The sequence below is a fragment of the Neoarius graeffei genome, chromosome 19 (genome assembly GCF_027579695.1).
Source record: "Neoarius graeffei isolate fNeoGra1 chromosome 19, fNeoGra1.pri, whole genome shotgun sequence".
In the NCBI taxonomy this organism is placed as follows: domain Eukaryota; kingdom Metazoa; phylum Chordata; class Actinopteri; order Siluriformes; family Ariidae; genus Neoarius; species Neoarius graeffei.
The window spans coordinates 11,960,024-11,984,787 of record NC_083587.1 but is presented as its reverse complement, the minus strand read 5'-3'; positions in this window follow the sequence as shown (position 1 = coordinate 11,984,787).

Below are 24,764 nucleotides of genomic sequence, written 5' to 3'. Positions count from 1 at the left end.
TAGAGGGTCCTCAGACATAGAGTGTTTTGGTAAACTGGGATGTATGGATGCTGTCAGTCCCCACTCGCTTGCTCACTCGAGTTTGTTGACGGTGTAGTGGCTGGCTGCTTTATGTCCTGGGGCTCCCTCATGGCTGTGTTACCTTCTGGCTCTCTCCTTTTAGTTATGCTGTCATAGTTAGTTGCCGGAGTCCCTGCTTGTACTCGGTGCAATATGTATACTGCTCCTACTTATTTAGGTGACATTGGGCATACCTAACCACCTGTGTTTTCTTTCCCTCCCCCTCCCACCCCAAATCTGTCCCTCTGAGTTACATGGAGTCAACAGGAAATCTTTTGGTGGAGAGGGTGGAGACCTCGACTGGCTATCGTAGCCTGCAGGGAATCGGCCGTCAGACTTTCTGTCGCATGTCCCAGACCCAGTGAAATATAACTGAATTGTCTTGGCCAGCCCTAAGGGTCCCATCTGCATCTCATCATTGCTGAGGAGTGTGCTCCCATCACCCAATCAAGCATCCAGCCAGAGCAGGTCATGATATATATTTTTTACCATATTAACATGCCATTGTTGTGTGTTATGCCTGATGTAAAGACTCTCGTCTCTGCGAGCCTACCACACAGATTTAATACTTGTCATTTTTAGGGCATACCTAACGACATGTGTTTTCTTTCTCTCTCTCTTCCCCCCCCAATCTGTCCCTCTGGGTTGCATGTTGGTCCTGGGATTGAGGTGCTGGCCTCTTCTGCCCCTCGGACCTGCTTGGTCCATCCTGGTGCCCTGTGTCTGGTCGGAGTTTTATCGCACCGCTCCTGTGAAGGACGGCCCCATGAGGACAGTTGAGGGTTATACCTGGGGGATGCTCTGGACTCTTACAGTAATGCTTTTATGGCTGAGGACTACAGTTGTCTTGCTAACTTTAGGATTGCAGTTATCATGAACAGTTTTGCACTCAAGTTTCCATCAATGAAGAGTTATAACATCAACGAAACTGTCCTCATGTTAAAACTGTTAATATTATAGTCAGGCTGACTGTTGTTGCCCAAATGTGGATGGGTTCCCTTTTGAGTCTGGTTCCTCTCAAGGTTTCTTCCTCATGTCATCTGAGGGAGTTTTTCCTTGCCACCGTCGCCACAGGCTTGCTCATTGGGGATAGATTAGGGATAAAATTAGCTCATGTTTTAAGTCGTTCAAATTCTGTAAAGCTGCTTTGCGACAATGCTGATTGTTAAAAGCGCTATACAAATAAACTTGACTTGACTTGACTATCTCTGTGAGCTAATCCATTTGTACTGTCCCTCCCGCTCCCTCAGATCTTCTGTCTGTGGACTTTTGACTGCCTCACTGTGGCAGCGGGGGCGTGGTCAAGCGCTGGTCTGTGACAGGGGGGCAGAGTCAGGGAAGGTAAGTGGCAGAATCACTACACCTGAGAGCAATTAACCTGTTTGTGTGTCTTCCCAGTGACCACACCCTACTTAAGGAGGGAGAGCGAGAGCAGAGGGAGCTCTTCCCGAACCAGACGCCGAGTGTGTGTGTGTGTGTCTGTAAAGTGCATACTAGTTGTTAGACTGAAAAGTGTGGCAATAAAATGCTCTGTCAACCCGATCTCTGTCCTGCCGTCTTCTGTGCTCCACCCTTCTACACGAACCGCTACAGTGGTGCTGAAACCTGGGGCCTGGAGCACAGACGCTGAACCACCCCATGGAGTCTTCCCCGTTCGCCAACCTGGTCCATGCCCTCGCCACAGCCCAGCAAAGCCAGCACCAGGCACTAGTCACGCTCCGTAGGAACAGGAGCAGCGTTTCGAGGCCCTGGTGTTGGCCCAGCAAGAGGATCGACAGGCGTTCCGGCACCTCCTCGCGTCAGTGGGGACTACCAACACTTCCACTGTGGGCCCGGCCCCCTGACCCTGACAAAGATGGGCCCGCAGGATGACCCCGAGGCTTTCATCACGCTCTTTGAACAAGTTGCAGTGACCTTGGGGTGGCCAATGGATCAGCGTGCGGGCCTGCTAACGGGAGAGGCACAGCTGGCCATGCTACAGTTCCCCGCCGACTGCCAGCTGGCCTACGTGGACCTCCGCCGGGCCATCCTCGAGCGTGTGGGGCGCACCTCTGAACAGCAGCTCCAGCGCTTCCGCGCTTTGCGCTTGGAGGAAGTCGGCCGGCCATTCGTGTTTGGCCAGCAACTCCGGGATGCCTGCTGGTGGTGGCTGAGGGCCGACAACTGCGATGCTGAGGGGTTCGTCGACCAGGTGGTGCTGGAGCAGTTCATCACGTGCTTGCCAACAGGAACCGCAGAGTGGGTCCAGTGCCACCGCCCGGCATCGCTGGATCAGGCCATCGAGCTGGTGGAGGACCATTTGGCGGCTGTTCCGGCGGCAGGACAGCAGACAGCCTCTTCTCTTCTCTCTTCTTCTCTCTCTCTCTCTCCCCTGCCTCCTGTGTCCTGTCCTCACCCCATTCCCTCACCGCGGAGGTGGGGGCCGGCACCACACCAGCCGGCCCACCACACCCGCGGTGCCCTCCCGTTTCTCCCTTCTGTGTCTGTCTCTCCCCCCCCCCCCTCAGGTGAGTGAGCCCCAGAACACCGGTGCAGAGAGGAAGCCCGGGCTGGTTTGCTGGCGCTGCGGGGAGCCGGGCCACCTCCAACAGCAGTGCACGGCAAAGGAGGTGGTGCGGTGGTTCAGATCCCTGACGCGCCAGAAGCCACCCTCGATCGGGCCGGAGCGTATTGCATACCGGTGAGTATTCAAGGGGATACATATCAGGCATTGGTGGATTCCGGGTGTAATCAAACCTCAATTTGCCAAAGCCTGGTGCAAAACGAGACATTGGGGGGAGCACAATTGGTGAAGGTGTTGTGTGTGCATGGGGATGTTCACAGCTACCCTTTGGTGTCGGTTCACATTTTTTTCCGAGGGGAAAAATTCATAATAAAGGCGGCGGTTAATCCTCGCCTCACCCACTCGATAATTTTGGGGACTGATTGGCCGGGATTCAGGGAGTTGATGAGCCATTTAGCGGAGAGTGGGTCCTGCCGTACTTCAGCAGGGGGAGGTCCCGGTGTCGCCTTGGTGGGAGCAGCTGTCACAGAGCCGTCTACGTCACCTCCACGTCAGAGTGAGGAGCTACAGGCTCCTCCTCTCTCTCTCGGGGAATCCCTTGCGGATTTCCTGTTAGAACAGTTGCAAGACGAGACTCTGCAGCATGCGTTTGACCAAGTGAGAGTAATTGATGGGCAAACGCTCCCGCCGAACGCCACCCTGTCCTTCCCCTATTTCTCTATTATGAAGGATAGATTATACCGAGTGACACAGGACACTCAGACGAAAGAGCAAGTCACGCAGCTTTTAATTCCAAATAGCTGCCAGGAATTGGTATTCCAGGCGGCTCACTTTAATCCCATGGCTGGACACCTAGGGCAGGATAAGACACTAGCCCGAATAATGGCCCGATTCTATTGGCCGGGGATTCGCGGCGACGTTCGCAGGTGGTGTACAGCATGCCGCGAATGCCAGTTAGTAAATCCAGCGGCCATTCCAAAAGCGCCTTTGCGCCCTCTACCATTAATCGAGACCCAGTTTGAAAGAGTTGGGATGGATCTCGTCGGGCCATTAGATTGGTCGACATGAGGGTACCGCTTTATATTAGTTCTGGTGGACTATGCAACGTGATACCCGGAAGCAGTGCCTCTGCGCAATATCTCAGCACGCAGTATTGTGGAGGCGCTCTTCCGCGTTATCTCCCGAGTTGGAATCCCGAAAGAGATTCTGACTGATCAAGGCACCACGTTTATGTCACGGACACTGCGTGAACTGTATGGGTTATTGGGGATTAAGCTGATCCGCACCAGCATGTATCACCCACAAACGGACGGTTTAGTTGAACAATTCAACCGCACCCTCAAGAATGTAATTAAAAAATTCATAAGTGAGGACGCACGTAATTGGGATAAGTGGCTCGAGCCCTTGCTGTTTTCAGTGCGAGAGGTCCCCCAAGCCTCCACGGGGTTCTCCCCATTCGAATTATTATATGGGCGTAAGCCGCGCGGCATTCTAGATGTGCTGCGGGAAAATTGGGAGGAGGGACCTTCACAAAGCAAAAATGAAATTCAATACATTATGGACCTGTGCGCAAAACTCCACACCCTCACCCACCTAACCCAGGAGAATTTGCGGCAGGCCCAAGAACGGCAAACCCGCCTGTACAACAAGGGTACGCGCCTTAGAGAGTTCGCACCGGGAGATAAAGTACTCATACTGTTGCCCACATCGAGCTCCAAATTAGTCGCCAAGTGGCAAGGACCCTTTGAGGTCACACGGCGAGTCGGGGACGTCGACTACGAGGTGAGGCGAACGGACAGGGGTGGGGTGCTACAGATTTACCACCTCAATCTGCTTAAACTCTGGAATGAGGAGGTCCCTGTGGCGTTGGTGTCGGTGGTTCTGGAGAAGGCGAGGCTGGGGCCGGAGGTTCAAAAGGGGGCATTGGCATCATGTATCCCTCCGGTCCCCTGTGGAGACCACCTCTCCCCGACCCAACTCGCGGAGGTCGCCCAGTTGCAGACCGAGTTTTTGGATGTGTTCTCGCCCCTGCCCAGTTGCACTAACCTCATAGAGCACCACATAGAGACACCTCCGGGGGTGTAGTGTGTAGCCGCCCTTACAGGCTACCAGAACACAAAAAAAAGGTGGTTCGGGAAGAACTCGAGGCCATGCTCGAAATGGGCATCGTCGAGGAGTCCCACAGTGACTGGAGCAGCCTGGTGGTCTTGGTACCCAAGGCCGACGGGTCGGTCCGGTTCTGTGTGGACTATAGAAAAGTCAACGCGGTGTCTAAATTTGATGCATACCCAATGCCTCGGATTGATGAGTTGCTCGATTGACTAGGCACGGCTCGCTTTTATTCGACACTGGATTTGACAAAGGGATACTGGCAGATCCCCTTGACTCCACTATCCCGAGAAAAAATGGCCTTTTCCACACCGTTCGGGTTACACCAATTCGTCACACTTCATTTTGGGCTGTTTGGGGTGCCCGCTACGTTTCAGCAGCTGATGGACAGAGTCCTCCGGCCCCATGCCACTTATGCGGCCACTTACCTAGATGACATCATCGTCTATAGTAATGACTGGCCGAGGCACCTCGAACATCTGAGGGCTGTCCTTAGGTCGCTGAGGCGAGCGGGTCTCACAGCCAACCCGAAGAAGTGTGCGATTGGGCGGGTGGAAGTACGGTATCTGGGCTTCCACTTGGGCAACGGGCAGGTGCATCCCCAAATTAATAAGACGGCAGCAATTGCAGCCTGCCTGAGGCCCAAGACCAAAAAGGGGGTGAGACAGTTCCTGGGGCTGGCTGGCTATTACCGTAGGTTTATACCTAATTATTCGGATGTCACCAGCCCGCTGACTGATCTGACTAAAAAGGGGGCACCAGATCCGGTCCAGTGGATGGAGCAATGCCAGCGGGCTTTCTCTGAGGTAAAAGCTGCACTGTGTGGGGGGCCACTTCTACACTCCCCTGACTTTTCTCTCCCCTTTATGTTGCAGACAGATGTGTTGGACAGAGGGCTGGGGGCTGTTTTGTCCAAGGAGGTGGAGGGGGAGGACCGCCCAGTCTTGTACATCAGCAGGAAGCTGTCGGTGTGTGAGGGGTGCTACAGCACCATAGAGAAAGAGTGCTTGGCAATCAAGTGGGTGGTCCTTGCCCTCCGTTACTACCTGCTGGGACACCCTTTCACCCTCTGCTCGGACCACACGCCCCTCCAGTGGCTCCACCGCATGAAGGATGCCAACGCGCAGATCACCCGTTGGTATCTGGCACTCCAACCCTTTAATTTCAAGGTGGTCCACAGGCCGGGGGCGCAGATGGTTGTGGCAGACTTCCTCTTCCGTCGGGGGGGGGGAGTCAGCTGCAGGCCAGACGGCCGCCCGGCCTAAGTCGGGCAGTGGGGGTATGTGGCAGCGGGGGCATGGTCAAGCGCTGGTCTGTGACGGGGGGCGGAGTCAGGGAAGGTAAGTGGCAGAATCACTACACCTGAGAGCAATTAACCTGTGTTTGTGTGTCTTCCCAGTGACCACACCCTACTTAAGGAGGGAGAGTGAGAGCAGAGGGAGCTCTTCCCAAACCAGACGCCGAGTGTGTGTGTGTCTGTAAAGTGCATACTAGTTGTTAGACTGAAAAGTGTGGCAATAAAATGCTCTGTCAACCCGATCTCTGTCCTGCCATCTTCTGTGCTCCACCCTTCTACATGAACCGCTACACCCACATTTTAAATTTGGCATCTGTGGGTGGCAGATCATTCACTGTTGCTGCTCCTAAACTTTGGAACTCATTACCACAATCGCTTCATGACTGTTTCACTCTCTTCCTTCAAAGCTAACACTGGAAGGACTGTTCAAAAGAAGATCTCCGCTCCATCGGCTGAGCAACTGACACATGGTTCCAGACTGCACAAGATTGCCTTGCATGGAGATGTGCCTTGTGTTCGGGCAGACAGCTCAGTGAGGAATGCCTCTCCTCTCGAGCTGCTGAGTGGTGCAAAAAGAGACACGAAAGGGCTAAGGGTCCCCCATCGTCATAATATGACAGGGACCCTAAGTAAGTTAGTCTTGTGTGCTTATTGATTTTATATGTACTGATGTAAAGCACTTTGAGCATTTTATGTAATGAAGATGCTACAATATAATAACATTTTACCAATTTTTATTATTATATCTGGCCAACCTAATGTGAAGGCTGGAACTGCTTCTCTTTGGCGAGGCGTCTGATGTCAGATGGAACAGATGGCGATGCTACTCGCAGCTGGTTTTCCAGGTTTGGGTCAGTCAGTCTTGAGCGGAACCGATTCTTTGCAAGGGTCAGTTTTGAGAAGAACCGCTCACAGCAGTCGGTTGTCCCAAACAGTGATGCAAACTTCAGTTCATGCCTCCTCAGAGTGGGAAAATCCTCAGGACGCACATACAATTTGTAGAACTCAAGCAGAGGAAGGTTGTTGTACCTAGCTTTGAGCTCATTGTTGCTTTGCAGCTCAATTATTTCGTGCTGTAGGTTGTCAGGCACATCAGCTGGTTCAACATTGAATGGTGTTACAAATATGATCAGGTCCTTCTTGTAACTTCTCATCAGCTGGAACCTCTCTCCAAAGGCCTGGAGTAGTTTTGCACACTCCCCAGCATATTCAGATGTCACAGCAGGCTTTTGTTTTTGCAAAGTAGGAAAATGCATAGTGTTTCCCCTTTCCAGTTGCACTTGCCACAGCTTCAGTTTAGCTTCAAACGATTTCACATTTGAAAACAGTGAGCTGAAAACTTGGTTGGAACCTTGGAGTTTAAAGGAGATGCACAGAGCCTTTATTTTAAAATAAATTTCTGAGTGGGTAGTATCTCCATCCTTGACTCTTGTATGCTGCGTAAATGGGAATAAAAAAAAAAAAATAAATAAATATATATATATATATATATATATATATATATATATATATATATATATATATATATATATTTGAGAGTGAAAATCGACCGCAAAGTTGTCATTGGAGCTGCCCCGCTGAGCCAGCCAGCCCTGAGTGCATCACAGCAGGAACCGGTTTTAAGGCCGAGGCCTTTTACAGCTATAGACCAAAGTCATATAAATAAAAATTTATGATGAAAGTAAGAAATACCATTACCGACTTGCTCAACTAAGACTGATTTGACTTCATTGATTTTGGGTTGACTCTCATTAAAACAGGATAGGTGTTATAACTTATGCAACATACATGTGCATGCATGCATTTTCACTGATAAAATGTAAAAGGCTAATTAAAGAATCAGAGGAACTGAGACAATCACATTCTGAAGCAAATTAAGTAATTTTATACTGGTAACTTAAACACACAATACAAGTTACATGTATTAATCTAAATGCAGCTAAACAATGTGGATTTTTTTTTTATCCAAATGAGTCGTAGCTTACCTGTCTGTGTTCTCGCTTCTTGAAGGCTGATCTTGTGGCTGATTGTTTTTGAAACAATCTGACTTTCAGTTGTTTGTTCAGTTCTCCATTCATTCACTTCTTCCATGTAAGGGAGAGATGGCAGCAATATCCAGTTTAGAAATCAGACGGCTGCTCCACTCATTCACTTTTCTTCACACTGAGTACTCCACCATTACTGCTGGGCTCAAGCAATTACCAAAACCCGGGACGGAGCGGGACGTCACCGGTTTTAGCAACAACCACGGGGAGGTCACTGCCTGAGCGATATGTCCCATTCTGTCCCGTCCCGGGTTTTAGCAACAACCTTCGTCTCACTCCGGGAGGACTGGTGCAACTGAACTCACTTTCCTTTTAAAAAATAAATAAATAAATACTTTCCTTTTCTTGTAGTTTTCTGTAATTGTTGGGACTGCACCCTCTTTCAATACGGGCTTATAGACAGCGCTCCTCAACAGACCAGAGGTCTCGTACGAGTCTTCAGTAAAATGTGCAGAGCAGAGGAGAGACCACTTCGTAGCCGCCCAATGTGCCCGTGAACTTCTCGCAAAACGCATCCAAATCTTTGCAGTTTGAACATTCTTGGGCCATGAATGCAACGTAAAGCCACCTTCTGTCATGTTGCTGCACCCACCAGCAACACATCTACGTGGCATGGCGATAAATTAGCTCAAAATGGAGGATCGGAGTTGCAGTCAGCTCTGTGTTTTAGTATAGCGGAAATGGTGATGAGACCGATAGCCTTCCTGTTGTGACATTACAGACGTCAAGGTCATTCACTCAGACCGCTACCAATATAAATCACTTTAATCATAAAAAATTACAATATAAGATTTATTGTTAACACTTTATTTATCTATTCCTGTGCCATTCTTGAGGTCTCAAGGCGTTCATAAATGAAAGTGAGGCCATGGCTCTGCGTATATGCTTTAACATTCAGTTCTGAGAGGTACTTGGTAATGTCCACCATGAAGGCCAAATCACACAGCCACTTGCTATCAGTGAGTTCAGTGACTGGTTTGCCCTTCATCTCCATGAACTGCTTTACTTCTACCGTCAAGTTATAGAAGCGTGCAAGCATATCTGTACAACTCAGCCACCGCACCTCACAATGGTAAACCAGGTCTCCATACTCTGACTCAAGCTCACTCAGTAGCTCTTTAAACTGGAGGCTGTTAAGTCCTCTGCTTTTAATGAAGTTGATTGTGGAAACAACAGTAGTCATCACATTATTGAGCTTCAGGGAATGTGCATACAGGCTCTCTTGGTGTATGATACAGTGGCACACAAGCAACTCATTTGGATCCAGACTGAGATGACTCATTTCTTTTTTAACCAATGCAGTCAATCCTTTCTGCGCACCAACCATGGCTGGGGCTCCGTCTGTAGCCAGTCCACTTAGCTTGTCAAACTGCAGGTCGAATTTGTTCATAGCCAAAAGAACTTGCTCAAACAAATCCTCACCTTTGGTAGTGCCATGCATAGCTTGCAAAGACAGCATTTCCTCCCGTGTATCAAACTCAGCTGTAATCCCACACACAAAAATGGAGAGCTGGGTGGTATTTGTGATGTCTGTTGTCTCGTCGCAGGTGAATGAGAAAAACTGAAAATCCCTCTCTGTATCCTTCAGTGTTTTCTCAATGTCTTGGGCCATGTCAGTAATCTGGTCGGAGACGGTTCTTCAAGACAAACTGACACTTTGGAAAAGTTTCATTTTGTCTGGTGTGAGCAGTTCCCTGCCAGTGACAAGGCACTCCTTCACAAACTCCCCTTCTGAATGTGGTTTCAGTTTCTTAGCGATTAGCTCACTTACCACAAAACTAGCCTGTGTAACATTTTCTTGGTTACCTTGAGGTCTTGTGAATGTTGCTTGTTGGGTGCCCAAACTCTCCCGAAGAGCATTAATTTTATCCACACGCACTTGTCCTTTCAGCTCGTCCAGCTTGGCATGTTTGGTGCTGTAATGGCACTCCAGATTCACGTTTTTCATCACTGCAAGTGCTTCCCCACAAACTAAGCAAACTGACTTGCCTTTTACTTCCATGAAAAAATAATCTTTTGTCCATTTTTCCTGAAAAGCACGACATTCTGCATCTACCTTTCTCTTCATACTCGCCATGGTGCGTTTTGGTGAAATCGTTAAACAGTCTGTCTATGCCCGCGAAATGACGTGACTGTGCATGATCACGAACTGCTCGTGTGGGGTTCATGACCCTGTCCTTGGCCTGGAAAGACAATCACTCGCCTATTTTATTAATTGCAGTCTCATTTTTATATATATATATCAGCTGGATAGTACAGTGGTAATGCTCACTGACTACGACGCAGGAGATCGGGGTTTGAATCCCGGTCGGGGCAAAACATCATCCAGTAAGGGTCCTTAGGCAAAAAAACCCTCATGATATATCAGCCTACCTCAGGAATGAGTGAAAACATAACTGAAAGAGTCATACCGGCTCAGACGTCGCCCGGGTCAACAAGGTCTGCGTCAGTTGCTAGGGAACCAGGGCAAACTGATGAGAAATGGGCTACTGGAACAAGACATCGATGGACGAGGACAGAAAATACGGATTTGCTGGAATGCTACTATACAAGCAATCCCAGAGAGAGGGGATACATGCAGAGAATGTGGGACCATTGGATACTTCGAAACCCACAATCAAGGCTAACAAAGAAACAGCTATTAGCCCAGTGTTCCAACATCCATAATCGAAATCTGCTATCACAACTAGAGATTAATGAAATACAACAACGATGTATTTCATTAATGACCTGGGGGAGCCTGGGGGAGCCTGTCTTCCTGGGGGAGCCAGGAAGACAGGTCAGCGGGGAGATGTCATCATCCCCACAACCAGAGATTGGGTACCAAGCCCCAACAGCTAACAGCCTCAACACAAGAGCTGCTGACCTGAGAAGGAAGATCGTGACCCAACTGGAAACCTGGAGCCCCCGACGAATACCGAAGCTGAGTTGCCAAGTACCTTCAGAAGATCTACTAGTAGATGTGAATGCTGCTCTGAAGACAATCTCCACAAGAACCATCACTGAGACCAACAAGCTGATACACAGTACAGCAACAGTAATCATGGAGTTGCTTGGACACAAGGTGGGCTCGGGACATAACAAACAGTATCCACCATGGAAGAGACGATTAGAGGCCAAGATAAAGGCAGCAAGGAGAGAAGTTAGCCAGCTAGCTGAACTACAGAAAGGGAACATAGTGAATAAAGGGGCGCCCAGGAAGTACAACTCACTCTCCATACCAGAGGCACTCGAAACTGCCAAACCGCGACTAACAGCTCTGGCCACCCGGTTGAGGAGATACACCAAGGAAGGAGAGGCCAGGAGAATAAACAAGCTGTTCTCCACTGAACCAGCCAAGGTGTACTCTCAATGGCAGGGGAACAACAACCGGTCAGACCCACCAAGAGCTGAGGTGGAAAAATACTGGAAAGACATATGGGAAAGAAAGGCATCACACAACACCGATGCCCAATGGTTAGTGGACCTAAGAGCTGACCACAGCAACCTCCCAGAACAAGAACCAGTAACCATCTCAATGGCAGACGTCCAAGAAAGAGTGTCAAAGATGAAGAGCTGGACAGCACCAGGCCCCGATATGATCCATACGTACTGGCTGAAGAAGCTAACTGCACTCCATGAACGCCTAGCAGCACAGATGAACCAGCTGCTGAGGGATGGAACCCACCCAGAATGGCTAACCCAAGGCAGGACAGTCCTAATCATGAAGGACCCCCAGAAGGGACCCATCCCATCCAACTACCGGCCAATTACCTGTCTCTGCACAACATGGAAGGCCCTGTCAGGCATCATTGCGGCAAAAATGAGTAAGCATGTGGCTCAATACATGAGCGAGGCACAGAAAGGAATTGGCAGTAACACCAGAGGAGCCAAGCACCAGCTACTGGCCGATAGAACAGTCGCCCGAGACTGTAAGAAGAGACAGACCAACCTGTGCACTGCCTGGATTGACTACAAGAAAGCCTACGACTCAATGCCACACACATGGATACTGGAATGTCTGGAACTGTATAAGATCAACAGGAACCTAAGGACCTTCATACAGAACTCAATGGAAATGTGGAAGACAACCCTAGAGGCCAACTCAAAACCCATTGCCCAAGTCAACATCAAGTGCGGCATATACCAAGGAGATGCACTATCACCACTGCTGTTCTGCATAGGCCTGAACCCCCTCAGTCAGATCATCACGAAGAGCGGCTATGGGTACCGATTCCGTAGTGGGGCAACAATCAGCCACCTGCTCTACATGGATGACATCAAGCTGTATGCCAGGAACGAGCGAGAAATAGACTCGCTGATCCACACCACCCGGATCTACAGCGATGACATAGGGATGTCATTCGGATTGGACAAGTGTGGCCGGATGGTCTCAAAGAGAGGCAAGATGATCCGGACTGAAGGGATTGACCTACCAGAGGGCAACATAGGTGATATCCAAGACAGCTACAAGTACCTTGGCATCCCACAGGCTAATGGAAACCATGAAGAGGCCATAAGGAAGTCAACCACAGCCAAATACCTCCAGAGAGTAAGGCAGGTCCTGAAAAGTCAGCTGAATGGTAAAAACAAGGTCCGAGCCATCAACATGTACGCACTACCAGTCATCAGATACCCCGCTGGTATCATAAACTGGCCAAAGGAGGAGATAGAAGCCACAGATATCAAGACTAGAAAGCTCCTCACCATGCATGGAGGGTTCCACCCCAAGTCCAGCACCCTGAGACTATACACTAAGCGGAAAGAGGGAGGCCGAGGGCTAGTGAGCGTCAAGACCACGGTCCAGGATGAAACATCGAAAATCCGAGAATACATCAGAAAGATGGCCCCAAAGGATGAACTGCTAAGTGAATGTCTCAGGCAGCAGAACCCTGATGAGAGTGCAGAGGAGGAGGAGGAACAGACAACCTGGAGAGACAAACCCCTACATGGCATGTACCACCGTCAGATAGAGGAAGTGGCTGATATCAAGAAATCCTACCAGTGGCTGGATAATGCAGGACTGACAGACAGCACAGAGGCCACTAATCATGGCAGCACAAGAACAGGCCATAAGCACAAGAGCCATAGAGGCCAGGATCTACCAGAGTAGATCAGACCCAAGATGCAGACTGTGCAAAGAAGCCCCTGAAACAGTCCAGCACATAGTAGCAGGGTGTAAGATGCTAGCTGGATCAGCGTACATGGAGAGGCACAACCAAGTGGCTGGGATAGTATACAGGAACATCTGCAACCAGTATGGAATAGAAATACCCAAGTCCCAATGGGCCATACCACAGAAGGTGGCTGAGAACAACAGGGCCAAGATTCTGTGGGACTTCAGCTTCCAGACTGACAAACAGATCCTGGCTAACCAACCGGACATAGTGGTGGTGGACAAAGAGCAGAAGAGGGTGGTGGTGATAGATGTGGCGATCCCAGCTGACGCCAACATCAGGAAGAAGGAACATGAGAAACTTGAGAAGTATCAAGGGTTGAAAGAGCAGCTGGAACGGATGTGGAAGGTCAAGGGTTGCGTGGTCCCCGTGGTAGTGGGGGCACTTGGGGCAGTAACCCCCAAACTGGGAGAGTGGCTCCAGCAAATCCCAGGAACAACATCTGAAGCCTCAGTCCAGAAGAGCGCAGTCCTAGGAACATCGAAGATACTGCGCAGAACCCTCAAACTCCCAGGCCTCTGGTAGAGGACCCGAGCTTGAGGATGACATGGATACCACCCCCCCCCGCCGGGGGTGAGAAGGAGATTTTTTTATATATATATATATATATATATATATATATATATATATTTTTTTTTTTTTGTGTGTGTGTGTGTGTGTGAGCGTGTAAGTAATTATGAAATCATCTTGCGGGCCAGAACAAACAGTCTCGTGGGCTGTATACGGCCTGGAGGCCGGACGTTCCCCACCCCTGATGTAGCGCGTAGCATTGTAGAAAGGAAGGAGACCACCTCATTTGCTGTTTTTATTTGAGTATATGTTAATTTACCGTGCAAACCTCAAATAATAAAACATAAGTATAAGGGAATAACATATTTTATTATATTGTAAAAAATCCCAACTAAATAGCCCAACAGTTTGAGCACTGAAACACACTTTGACTCCGAGCTGCTGTCCTGCTCCTACTCCTGCTAAGTGGTGGGACGGGGTGTCGGGATGTCCTTGTCCTCATCACTGAGCATGGCACAATGGCCTGACAGCGATGATGGGATTGCAGTGTCCTCACTTCTGGGCGTCGTTAGAAGAAACATACATGAAAATCAGCATATATAATATTAATTACATAAGCATATACAGTTAGGTCCATATATATTTGGACACTGACACAAATTTTGTTTTTTTACCTGTTTACTGAAACATATTCAAGTTATAGTTATATAATGGACATGGACATAAAGTCCAGACTTTCAGCTTTCATTTGAGGGTATCCACATTAAAATTGGATGAAGGGTTTAGGAGTTTCAGCTCCTTAACATGTGCCACCCTGTTTTTAAAGGGACCAAAAGTAATTGGACAATTGACTCAAAGGCTATTTCATGGGCAGGTGTGGGAAATTCCTTCATTATGTCATTCTCAATTAAGCAGATAAAAGGCCTGGAGTTGATTTGAGGTGCGGTGCTTGCATTTGGAAGATTTTGCTGTGAAGAAAACATGTGGTCAAAGGAGCTCTCCATGCAGGTGAAACAAGCCATCCTTAAGCTGCAAAAACAGAAAAAACCCATCCGAGAAATTGCTACATATTAGGAGTGGCAAAATCTACAGTTTGGTACATCCTGAGAAAGAAAGAAAGCACTGGTGAACTCATCAATGCAAAAAGACCTGGACACTCACAGAAGACAACAGTAGTGGATGATCGCAGAATAATTTCCATGGTGAAGAGAAACCCCTTCACAACAGCCCACCAAGTGAACAACACTCTCCAGGAGGTAGGCGTATCAATATCCAAATCTACCATAAAGAGAAGACTGCATGAAAGTAAATACAGAGGGTTCACTGCACGGTGCAAGCCACTCATAAGCCTCAAGAATAAAAAGGCTAGATTGGACTTTGCTAAAAAACATCTAAAAAAAGCCAGCACAGTTCTGGAAGAACATTCTTTGGACAGATGAAACCAAGATCAAACTCTACCAGAATGATGGAAAGAAAAAAGTATGGCGAAGGCATGGTACAGCTCATGATCCAAAGCATACCACATCATCTGTAAAACACGGTGGAGGCAGTGTGATGGCTTGGGCATGCATGGCTGCCAGTCGCACTGGGTCACTAGTGTTTATTGGTGATGTGATACAGGACAGAAGCAGCCGGATGAATTCTGAGGTATTCAGAGACATACTGTGTGCTCAAATCCAGCCAAATTGATTGGTCGTCGTTTCATAATACAGATGAACAATGACCCAAAACATAAAGCCAAAGCAACCCAGGAGTTTATTAAAGCAAAGAAGTGGAATATTCTTGAATGGCCAAGTCAGTCACCTGATCTCAACCCAATTGAGCATGCATTTCACTTGTTAAAGACTAAACTTCAGACAGAAAGGCCCACAGACAAACAGCAACTGAAAACCGCTGCAGTAAAGGCCTGGCAGAGCATTCAAAAGGAGGAAACACAGTGTCTGATGATGTCCAGGAGTTCAAGACTTCAGGCAGTCATTGCCAAAAAGGGTTTTCAACCAAGTATTAGAAATGAACATTTTATTTACAATTATTTAATTTGCCCAATTACTTTTGAGCCCCAGAAATGAAGGGATTGTGTTTAAAAAAATGCTTTAGTTCCTCACATTTTTATGCAATCATTTTGTTCAACCCACTGAATTAAAGCTGAAAGTCTGAACTTCAACTGCATCTGAATTGTTTTGTTCACAATTCATTGTGGTAATGTACAGAACCAAAATTAGAAAAATGTTGCCTCTGTCCAAATATTTATGGACCTAACTGTAGATACTGAAATGAATTTTAAAGCATGTGTATTTACCTGTGAAAATCCCTCTGGCGGGGTGCTGTGCCTTCTGCCGGCTTGGAGGCAAACTTCTCCCTGTCCATGCAGGGCTCGCCGGTGCTGCTACCATCATCATCAAATTCTTCTTCCTCCTCCTCCTCCTCCTCCTCCTCTGATGTTTCAGGCTGGCTTACTTCACTTTTGCTCACTGCTTCTTGGGTCCCATTTTCTAAACTTTAAACTGAATTAAAAAAAAAATTCCCACAAATTATTCAATGTTCTTCAGTCGAAAGACAGATACAGAATGCTGCAGACACGCTGGTTTTATACCCACTCCTGGCTCGTATCAGACGCAAGTTATGAGTGATTGTAACGTGCTAATGACATGCATCACACACACTTCACAAGTACGGCCCAAACTCGTAGCGCAGGAAAATGGTCAAATGAAAGTCTCATACACTCCACACTCACTGAACACACACTAATAATGTGCGTCAGATATACGCTTTCCACAGGCGAACGGTGCAATTTTTCCCACGCCTCAAGGAAGTCAGGTGTGCAACCTGTACTTGACAAGTACTTTGCCCAAACTCCTCCCCCAAACTTTACCCCGGGTTCACCGCGACCCTGTGGCACAGCTGCGAGCTACCAAACCCTGTGACCTGTGCATGTTCAAAACATTTACGGGGGGTTGTGAGTGAGGCTTAAAACAGGGTGCCCACTCACACTTGATTGTCATCCCATTGATTTTAAACACTTGACTCTAATTTCACCAAATTAACTTCTAATCCAATTAGGCCACATATTTTGCCACTCACAGAGATATGATATTGGATCATTTTCCTCAATAAATAAATGACCAAGTATATTATTTTTGACTCATTGTTTAACTGGATTCTCTTTATCTAATTTTAGGATATGTGTGAAAATCTGATGTTTTAGGTCCTATTTATGAAGAAATATAGAAAATTCTAAAGGGTTCATAAACTTTAAAGCACCAATGTATAACCATAACATGCACAAAGTGATTCATGTTATCTTTTTAGCTGCACAAAGCGATTCATGTTAGCTTTATAGCTGCACAAAGTGATTCATATTCGAGTTATAGCTGCACAAAGTGATTCATGTTTGCTTTATAGCTGCACAAAGTGATTCATGTTCGCTTTATAACTGCAGAAAGTGATTCATGTTAGCTTCATAGCTGCACAAAGTGATTCATATTAGTTTTATAACTGCAGAAAGTGATTCATGTTAGCTTCACAGCTGCACAAAGTGATTCATATTAGCTTTATAACTGCAGAAAGTGATTCATGCTAGTTTTATAGCAGTGGCGGCTGGTTGTCTTTCAAACAGGGGAGGCTGGTCGGTTACGATATTTCCAGATTTTAAAAGAAAAAACACATCAATTTTGCCCATACTCTTGCCTCTGATCTGGCTGATTGTTGGCAGGGTCACAAACTGTGAAATAACAGGTTCTTTTGGCCCATTAGCCTACTGTCCAATATACATGATGGTGGTGTTGGGGGGGGGGGGTATATTTTAACATTTTATATTTTAAAATTGTTGCATGTTGTTTAAAAATTGATCATTATTGAAAGCAGCTCTTTGTCAGGAACCTCAGCAGTAACAGCAGAGTGTTCTGGAATAGGCACAAGCACTGACCTTGGGGAGCCAAACATAGAGCTGGGTGCCACACATTTCATTCAATGACACTTTCCCTATATTTTACTTATTTTGACTGAGAAATGTTTTATTGACAATTTTGATAACCCTTCACTTTTAATCCAGGTCTGTAGTGTAAAATGTTCTCGGCTGTGTTTTTGTTTAAAAATGTTTTCCAAATTGTAGCTGTGTTTAATTCATATCCAGAAAAATATATACTCCAATATAATATACTCAGCATAAACATTTTAAATAGATTCTATATTTTTGGTCCATCCATGACATATTACTAAAGTAGCCTATTTACTGTTGTTGATGTGGGTCACTTGCTGTTAGCCAATTCACTTTCTCGTATCAGGAGAGCTGAAAGGAACGAGTATTATTCCCTACCTTTTTCACCAAGTCAATTTGAGGCGTTGGTCTACCCTGCTCTTTAATTTTTTCCTCGAAAGGAAGACTGGCAAATGGCTTCGCCAAAATTAAATCAACAATGCTTGGCATCCGTGCGCAGCTTTCTTGCTAGCTGACTAGCCCCCTCAAGTTCAGTCACTCAAATAAACGAAATTTCTGGAACTAAGATAGCAAACTTGACAACACTATATTTACACTTTATTTACAATGAAAATATATACAAACTAAAAAAGCTGGTAGAAACCGTATGTAATGAATGAAATCGAAATGTAAGCTGATCTCTTACAATACACTACAGCACTTGCGAATCCGCATGGGACTGAACTGAAATTCACCGCTGCCTGTCTATATTTGAAACAAGCTGTCAATCAAAGAAAATATCCGGCCGCTTTCACCAATCACCAGTCTCCTCGCGGAAACTGCCACGTCCCTCCCACTGTGAGGCTGGGAGTCCGTAGGTGGGCATTTTCACAGTATTTGTCCAATAACCATCTTGCATTTTGAGATTGAAAAGCACATAGCTCCCAAATGCCATTGAAGTCCACTGAGGCTGGGAGTCCGGTGGGCGGGCATTTTCGCAGTATTTGTCCAATAATCGTCTTGCATTTTGATATTGAAAGCGCATAGCTCCCAAATGCCATTGAAGTCCACTGAGGCTGGGCTGCATCGCGCTGTCATGAGGGGGAAAACCTCACGCACACATTAGGCGAAATGGGGAAAGTTATAACGGAATGATTTCACACTGTAGTTGGATTGAGCACATATATTTCTATGATTCTGGATCTGAAATAGCAAATGTTATAAGGTCGGCTATAACATAAGCTTAGCACAATTCATCCTACACGATGTTCATCATTTTTAGAGGAGGCTGAGCCTCCCTCGTTGTCTTAGAGCAATCGCCCGTGCTTTATAGCTGCATAAAGTGATTCATGTTAGTTTCATAGCTGCATAAAGTGATTCATGTTAGCATCATAACTGCACAAAGTAAGTCATGTTAGCTTTATAGCTGCACAAAGTTATTCATGTTAGCTTTCTAGCTGCTTGCTGCTATTCATCTGATATTCTGTCTTCTCTTTACAAAATAAATTACACCTCCTAAGATGTGTAGATCCTCCACTGAGGGTCATCCTAATCATGTCATAACTGATCATGTTTTATCTTAGCTCATGTGGAAAAGGAAAGATTGGAAAGCATTGCGATTACCTCTGCCAAGGAGGTTGTGTTTTCGGTGCAGTTTTTTTTTCCAATAAATTGACTTGATTTGTATGATGCTTTTAACAATAGGCGTTGTCACAAATCAGTTTGACAGAAAAATACAGATTTTTAAATCTATTAATGAAATATATCCCTAATGAGCAAGCCTGAGGCAATGGTGGCAAGGAAAAACTCCCTGAAACAACAAAAAGAAACCCATCCTTATTTAGGTGATGACACTGCATTACTAAATAACTCACTTCTATAAGTGTCCCCTATATGGTAAAAATGCAATTGTATAACCAGGAAATTCATTAGCATTTTAACATGAAGTCTATTTTGTTGACATTATCAACTGTTCATTGACAGAGACTTGAGTGCAAAACTTTTCATGACAACTGCTGTCCTAAAGTGTATATTTAGATTGTCCATATGGGGCCAGCCTCCACAAGAGAGAAGTGATGACAACCTCAGCTAGAAATAGGGCATCAGGATGGATCAGGGGCTGTACATCTAGGGCCATCCTAACATGGGCGAAGTGATGAGAACTCCAGCCAGAAGTATGGCAGCAGGATGGATCAGGCAGGTCCAAAGAGCAGGAGAGGTCAGCATCACTGGTATATCAAAGAGTGACATGTAACTTGACACAGAGAGAGAGAGAGAGAGAGAGAGAGAAATGGAGATTGTTACATTTGCCCATTGTCACCTATGGTTAAGAAAACGCTGTGTTCCAAGTGCAAGCAACAACTCCAGCAAGATTAACCATAACAGCATAACTGAAATGGAGAGCCAGAAAGTAACACAGACATGAGGGAGCCCTGGAACATAAAGCAGCAGCTATTCCAATGTCAACAAGCCCAAGTGAATGTGTGAGAGTGAGGGGACGACAGCATCCATACATCCCAGTTTACCAAAACACTGTATGCCTGAGGACCCTCCAGATATACTCCTTTAACTAATAAAAACTATTAGCAAAAAGCTTGATAAAAAAGATGTTTTCAGCATTAAACACTGAGACTGTGTCTGTCTGAGTCCCGAACACTACTTGGAAGGCTGTTCCATAACTGTGGGGCTTTGTAAGAAAAGGCTCTGCCCCCTGATGTAGTCTTTATTATATGAGGTACCAATAGGTAGCCTGCACCTTTTGATCCAAGTTGGCATTGTGGGTCCAGAAGGACCAGAATTTTGTTCAGGTACTGTGGTGCGAGACTTTAAAAGAGTGCTTTAAAAGTCAATAGTAGTATTTTATAATCAAATGTGAAATTTGATTGGGAGCCAATGCAACGTGGATAAGCTAGGGGTGATGTGGTCATATCTTCTAGCAAGGACTCTAGCTGCTGCATTTTGAACAAACTGGAGCTTGTTTATGCACTTATTTATGCACTTATTTGGTGGCATGGTGGTGTAGTGGTTAGCACGGTCGCCTCACAGTAAGAAGGTTCCGGGTTCAAACCCAGTGGCCGGCGAGAGCCTTTCTGTGTGGAGTTTGCATGTTCTCCCCGTGTCTGCGTGGGTTTCCTCCGGGTGCTCTGGTTTCCCCCACAATCCAAAGGCATGCGGTTAGGTTGATGTGGGGCAGCCTTGGGCTGAGGTGCCCTTGAGCAAGGTACCTAACTCCTGACTGCTCCCCAGGTGCTCTGGTGTGGCTGCCCACTGCTCTGAGTGTGTGCATGTGTTCACTGCTTCAGATGGGTTAAATGCAGAGGATGAATTTCACTGTGCTTGAAGTGTGCATGTGACGAATAAAGGTTTCTTCTTCTTCTTCTTGGATGTGGCAGTGGGGGCGTGGTCAAGCATCAGTCTGTGAATGGAGGGTGGAGTCAGGGAAGGTACGTGGCAGAATCACTGCTCCTGATGTGAGTTAACCTGTGTTTGTGTGTCTTCCCCAGTGACTACGCCCTATGAAAGGAGAGAGAGAGCAGAGAAAGGGAGCTCTCTCCCGACCCGAATGCATGTGTGCGAGAGAGTGAATGAGCTGAAAAGCCACCTATAAAACAGAAAATAAAAAGTTTCTGAGAACTCAGTTCTGGCCTGCCGTGCTTCTGTGCTCTACCCACTTGCTCTGGTTCTACAGTGGTGCCGAAACCCGGGACGGAGCGCAGAAGGAGACAGCCCCATGGAGTCCTCCCCCTTCAAGGACCTGGTCCATGCCCTCGCCTCGGCCCAACAGAGCCAGCACTGGTCAACCTCCGGAAGGAGCAAGAACAATGGTTCGAAGCCCTGGTGCTGGCACAGCAGGAAGATCGCCAGGCATTCCAGCACCTGCTCGCGTCGGCAGGGTCCACCATCACCACCTCCGCGGACCCTCCCCACCTCACCCTAATGAACATGGGTCCGCACGATGACCCCGAAGCCTTCCTCGCTTTTTATGAGCAGGCAGCAGCGGCATAGGGTTGGCCGGTGGAACAGTGCATGGTGCGCCTCCTCCCCCTGCTAACGGGTGAGGCGCAGCTGGCTGCGCTACAGCTCCCCGCCGACAGCTGGCTGGTCTATGCCGACCTTCGCAGGGCTGTCCTCCAACATGTGGGGCGCACCTCGGAGCAGCAACAGCAGCGCTTCCGTGTGCTGTGCCTGGAGGAGGTCGGCTGGCCGTTTGCATTTGGCCAGCAACTCCGGGACACCTGCCGGCGGTGGCTGAGGGCCAACAACCGCGACACCGAGGGAATCATTGACCTGGTGGCACTGGAACAATTCACCGCCCGGCTTCCGGAAGGAACAGTGAAGTGGGTCCAGTGCCATCGCCCAGCGTCACTGGATCAGGCCATCGAGCTGGCGGAGGACCATATGGCAGCTGTTCCGACGGCAGGACAGCATGTCTCCTCTTCTCCCCTCTCTTCCCTTCTGTTTCTTGTCCTCACCCCATTCCCCCACTGCGGAGGCGGGGGCCGGCTCCACCCCAGCCGGCCCGCCGCACCCGCGGTGCCCTACCATTTCCTACTTCCATGTCTGTGTCTTCCCCCCCTCAGGTGAGTGAGCTCCAAAACACCAGTGCAGAGGGAGAGCCTGGGCCTGTATGCTGGTGCTGCGGGGAGCCAGGGCACCTCCAGCATCAGTGCTCGGTGATGGAGGTGGGCACGGTGGTCCGGATCCCCAACGTGCCAGGGACCGCCCTTGATTGGGCCGGAGCATATCGCATACCGGTGAGTATCCAAGGGGATACGTATCAGGCTTTGGTGGACTCTGGCTGTAAATCAGACCTCAATCCACCAAAGCCTGGTGCAAGACGAGGCATTGGGGAGAGCACAATTGGTGAAGGTGTTGTGTGTGCACGGGGATGTTCAAAACTACCCTTTAGTGTTGGTCCACATTCTATTTCGAGGGGAGAAATTTAGAGTAAAGGCGGTGGTTAATCCTCACCTTACCCACTGGATAATTTTGGGGACTGATTGTCCGGGATTTTGGGAATTAATGTCATGTTTAGTGAAGAATGGGTCCTGCCTTAGTTCAGCAGGGGGAGGTCCCAGTGTGGCATTGGTGGGAGCAGCTGTCATAGAGCTGTCTATGCCATCACCGTGTCAGAGTGAGGAGCAGCAGGCTCCTCCTCCCTCTCTCGGGGAATCCTTCTGGGATTTCCCATTTGAGCAGTCGCGAGACGAGACTCTGCGGCATGCGTTTGACCAAGTGAGAGTAATCGATGGTCAAACGCTCCAGCCAAACACCACCCCATCCTTCCCCTATTTTTCCATTATTAAGGATAGGTTATACCGAGTGACGCAGGACACTCAGACGAAGGAACCGATAACAGCTTTTGATCCCAAAGAGACGCCGGGAATTTATATTCCAGGCGGCTCACTTTAATCCCTTTAATCTCTTAGGGCAGGATAAGACACTAGCCTGAATAATGTGGCAATGTCCGCAGGTGGTGTACGGCATGCTGCGAATGCCAGTTGGTAAATCCAGCGGCCATTCCAAAAGCGCCTTTGCACCCTCTGCCATTAATCGAGACCCCGTGCGAAAGAACTGGGATAGATCTCATCAGGCCATTAGATCGGTCAACACAAGGATATCGCTTTATTTTAGTTCTGGTGGAAATGAAATTCAACGCGATATCCGGAAGCAGTGCCTCTCCACAATATCTCAGCACGCAGTATTGTGGAAGCACTCTTCCATATCATCTCCCGAGTCGGAATCCCCAAAGAGATTCTGACTGATCAAGCCACTATGTTTATGTCACGCACACTGCGCGAACTGTATGGGTTACTGGGAATTAAGCCTATCCGCACCAGCGTTTATCACCCACAAACGGATGGCTTAGTCCAGTGGTTTTCAAAAGGTGAGGCGCGCCTCCCCTGGGGGGCGCCAAAGAGTCACTGGGGAGGCGCGGAGAAACACTAGCAGAAATACCACAATCCCTCAAATTTATAGCCTGGCTCCTAATAGTAGCCTGCCTCTTTTAGTAGCCTGGTCTAAAACAATTTTCAGCAAATAAAAACCTATTGTATTTGTTATTGTATTTAAACTTATACTCCTTCATATTATAGCCTGCCCCTATTTGCAGCCTGGTCCAAACGATTTTTGTTAATAGTCACCGTGACTACTATACGGTATAACGATCACATTCTGTAAGCATCTCCAGTGGGCTAGTTCTTCGTGTGTGTATGAAAAATGCATCGTTTTCTTCTTCCACCACAACAGAAATCAGCAGAGGCGGAGGAGTCCGGAGCTAAAAAACGTAGGAAATATGATCCTGATTATTTAAAATTAGGTTTTACATGGGCAGGTTCTGAGAGCACACCTCTGCCACAATGTGTGGTGTGCAAAGAGATGCTAGCAAATGACAGTATGCGCCCATGCAAACTGCGGCGTCATATGGAAACAAAACACACAAATTTAGTCAACAAGCCACTCGAGTTTTTTGAGAGGAAACTTGATGAATTGCGGTCGCAAAAAGCAGTTATGCGCTCGTTTGGCACCATGAACATCAAGGCAACGGAAGCATCTTATCGTGCAGCTCTCCGAATAGCGAAGGCAGGCAAGCCTCATAGTGATGGAGAGACATTTTTGCTCCCTGCAGCAAGAGAAATGTGTTCAGTGATGCTGGGAGAAGCAGCTGCCGCTAAACTCGACACCATACCTATGTCTGACAACACCATTCAGCGACGAATATCGACATGGCTTACGATGTCAAAGAGCAAGTCGTAAACTGTGTTCGTCAAAGCCCCATCCACGCCATTCAACTGGACAAGTCCACTGACGTCACACACTGCGCTCAATTGATGGTTTATGTCCGGTTTATCAATGAGCAAAGGGTGCACGAGGATTTTTTGTTTTGCGTTCCCCTCCCTGCACGCACAACAGCAGATGAAATTTTCAAGGCCTTGAATGAGTTTTACCAGAACGAGGGACTTGAGTGGAGCCAATGTTATGGCATATGCACGGATGGGGCAAGAGCCATGACCGGCCGTCACAGCGGTCTTGTGAAACAAGTGCAGACCATTGCCCCTGCCGCTGTCTGGAATCACTGCATCATCCATTGCCAGGCATTAGCAGCAAAAACGATGCCTAAAGAATTGTGTGTCGTTCTGGATGAGGCAGTGAAAGTTGTAAACACAAT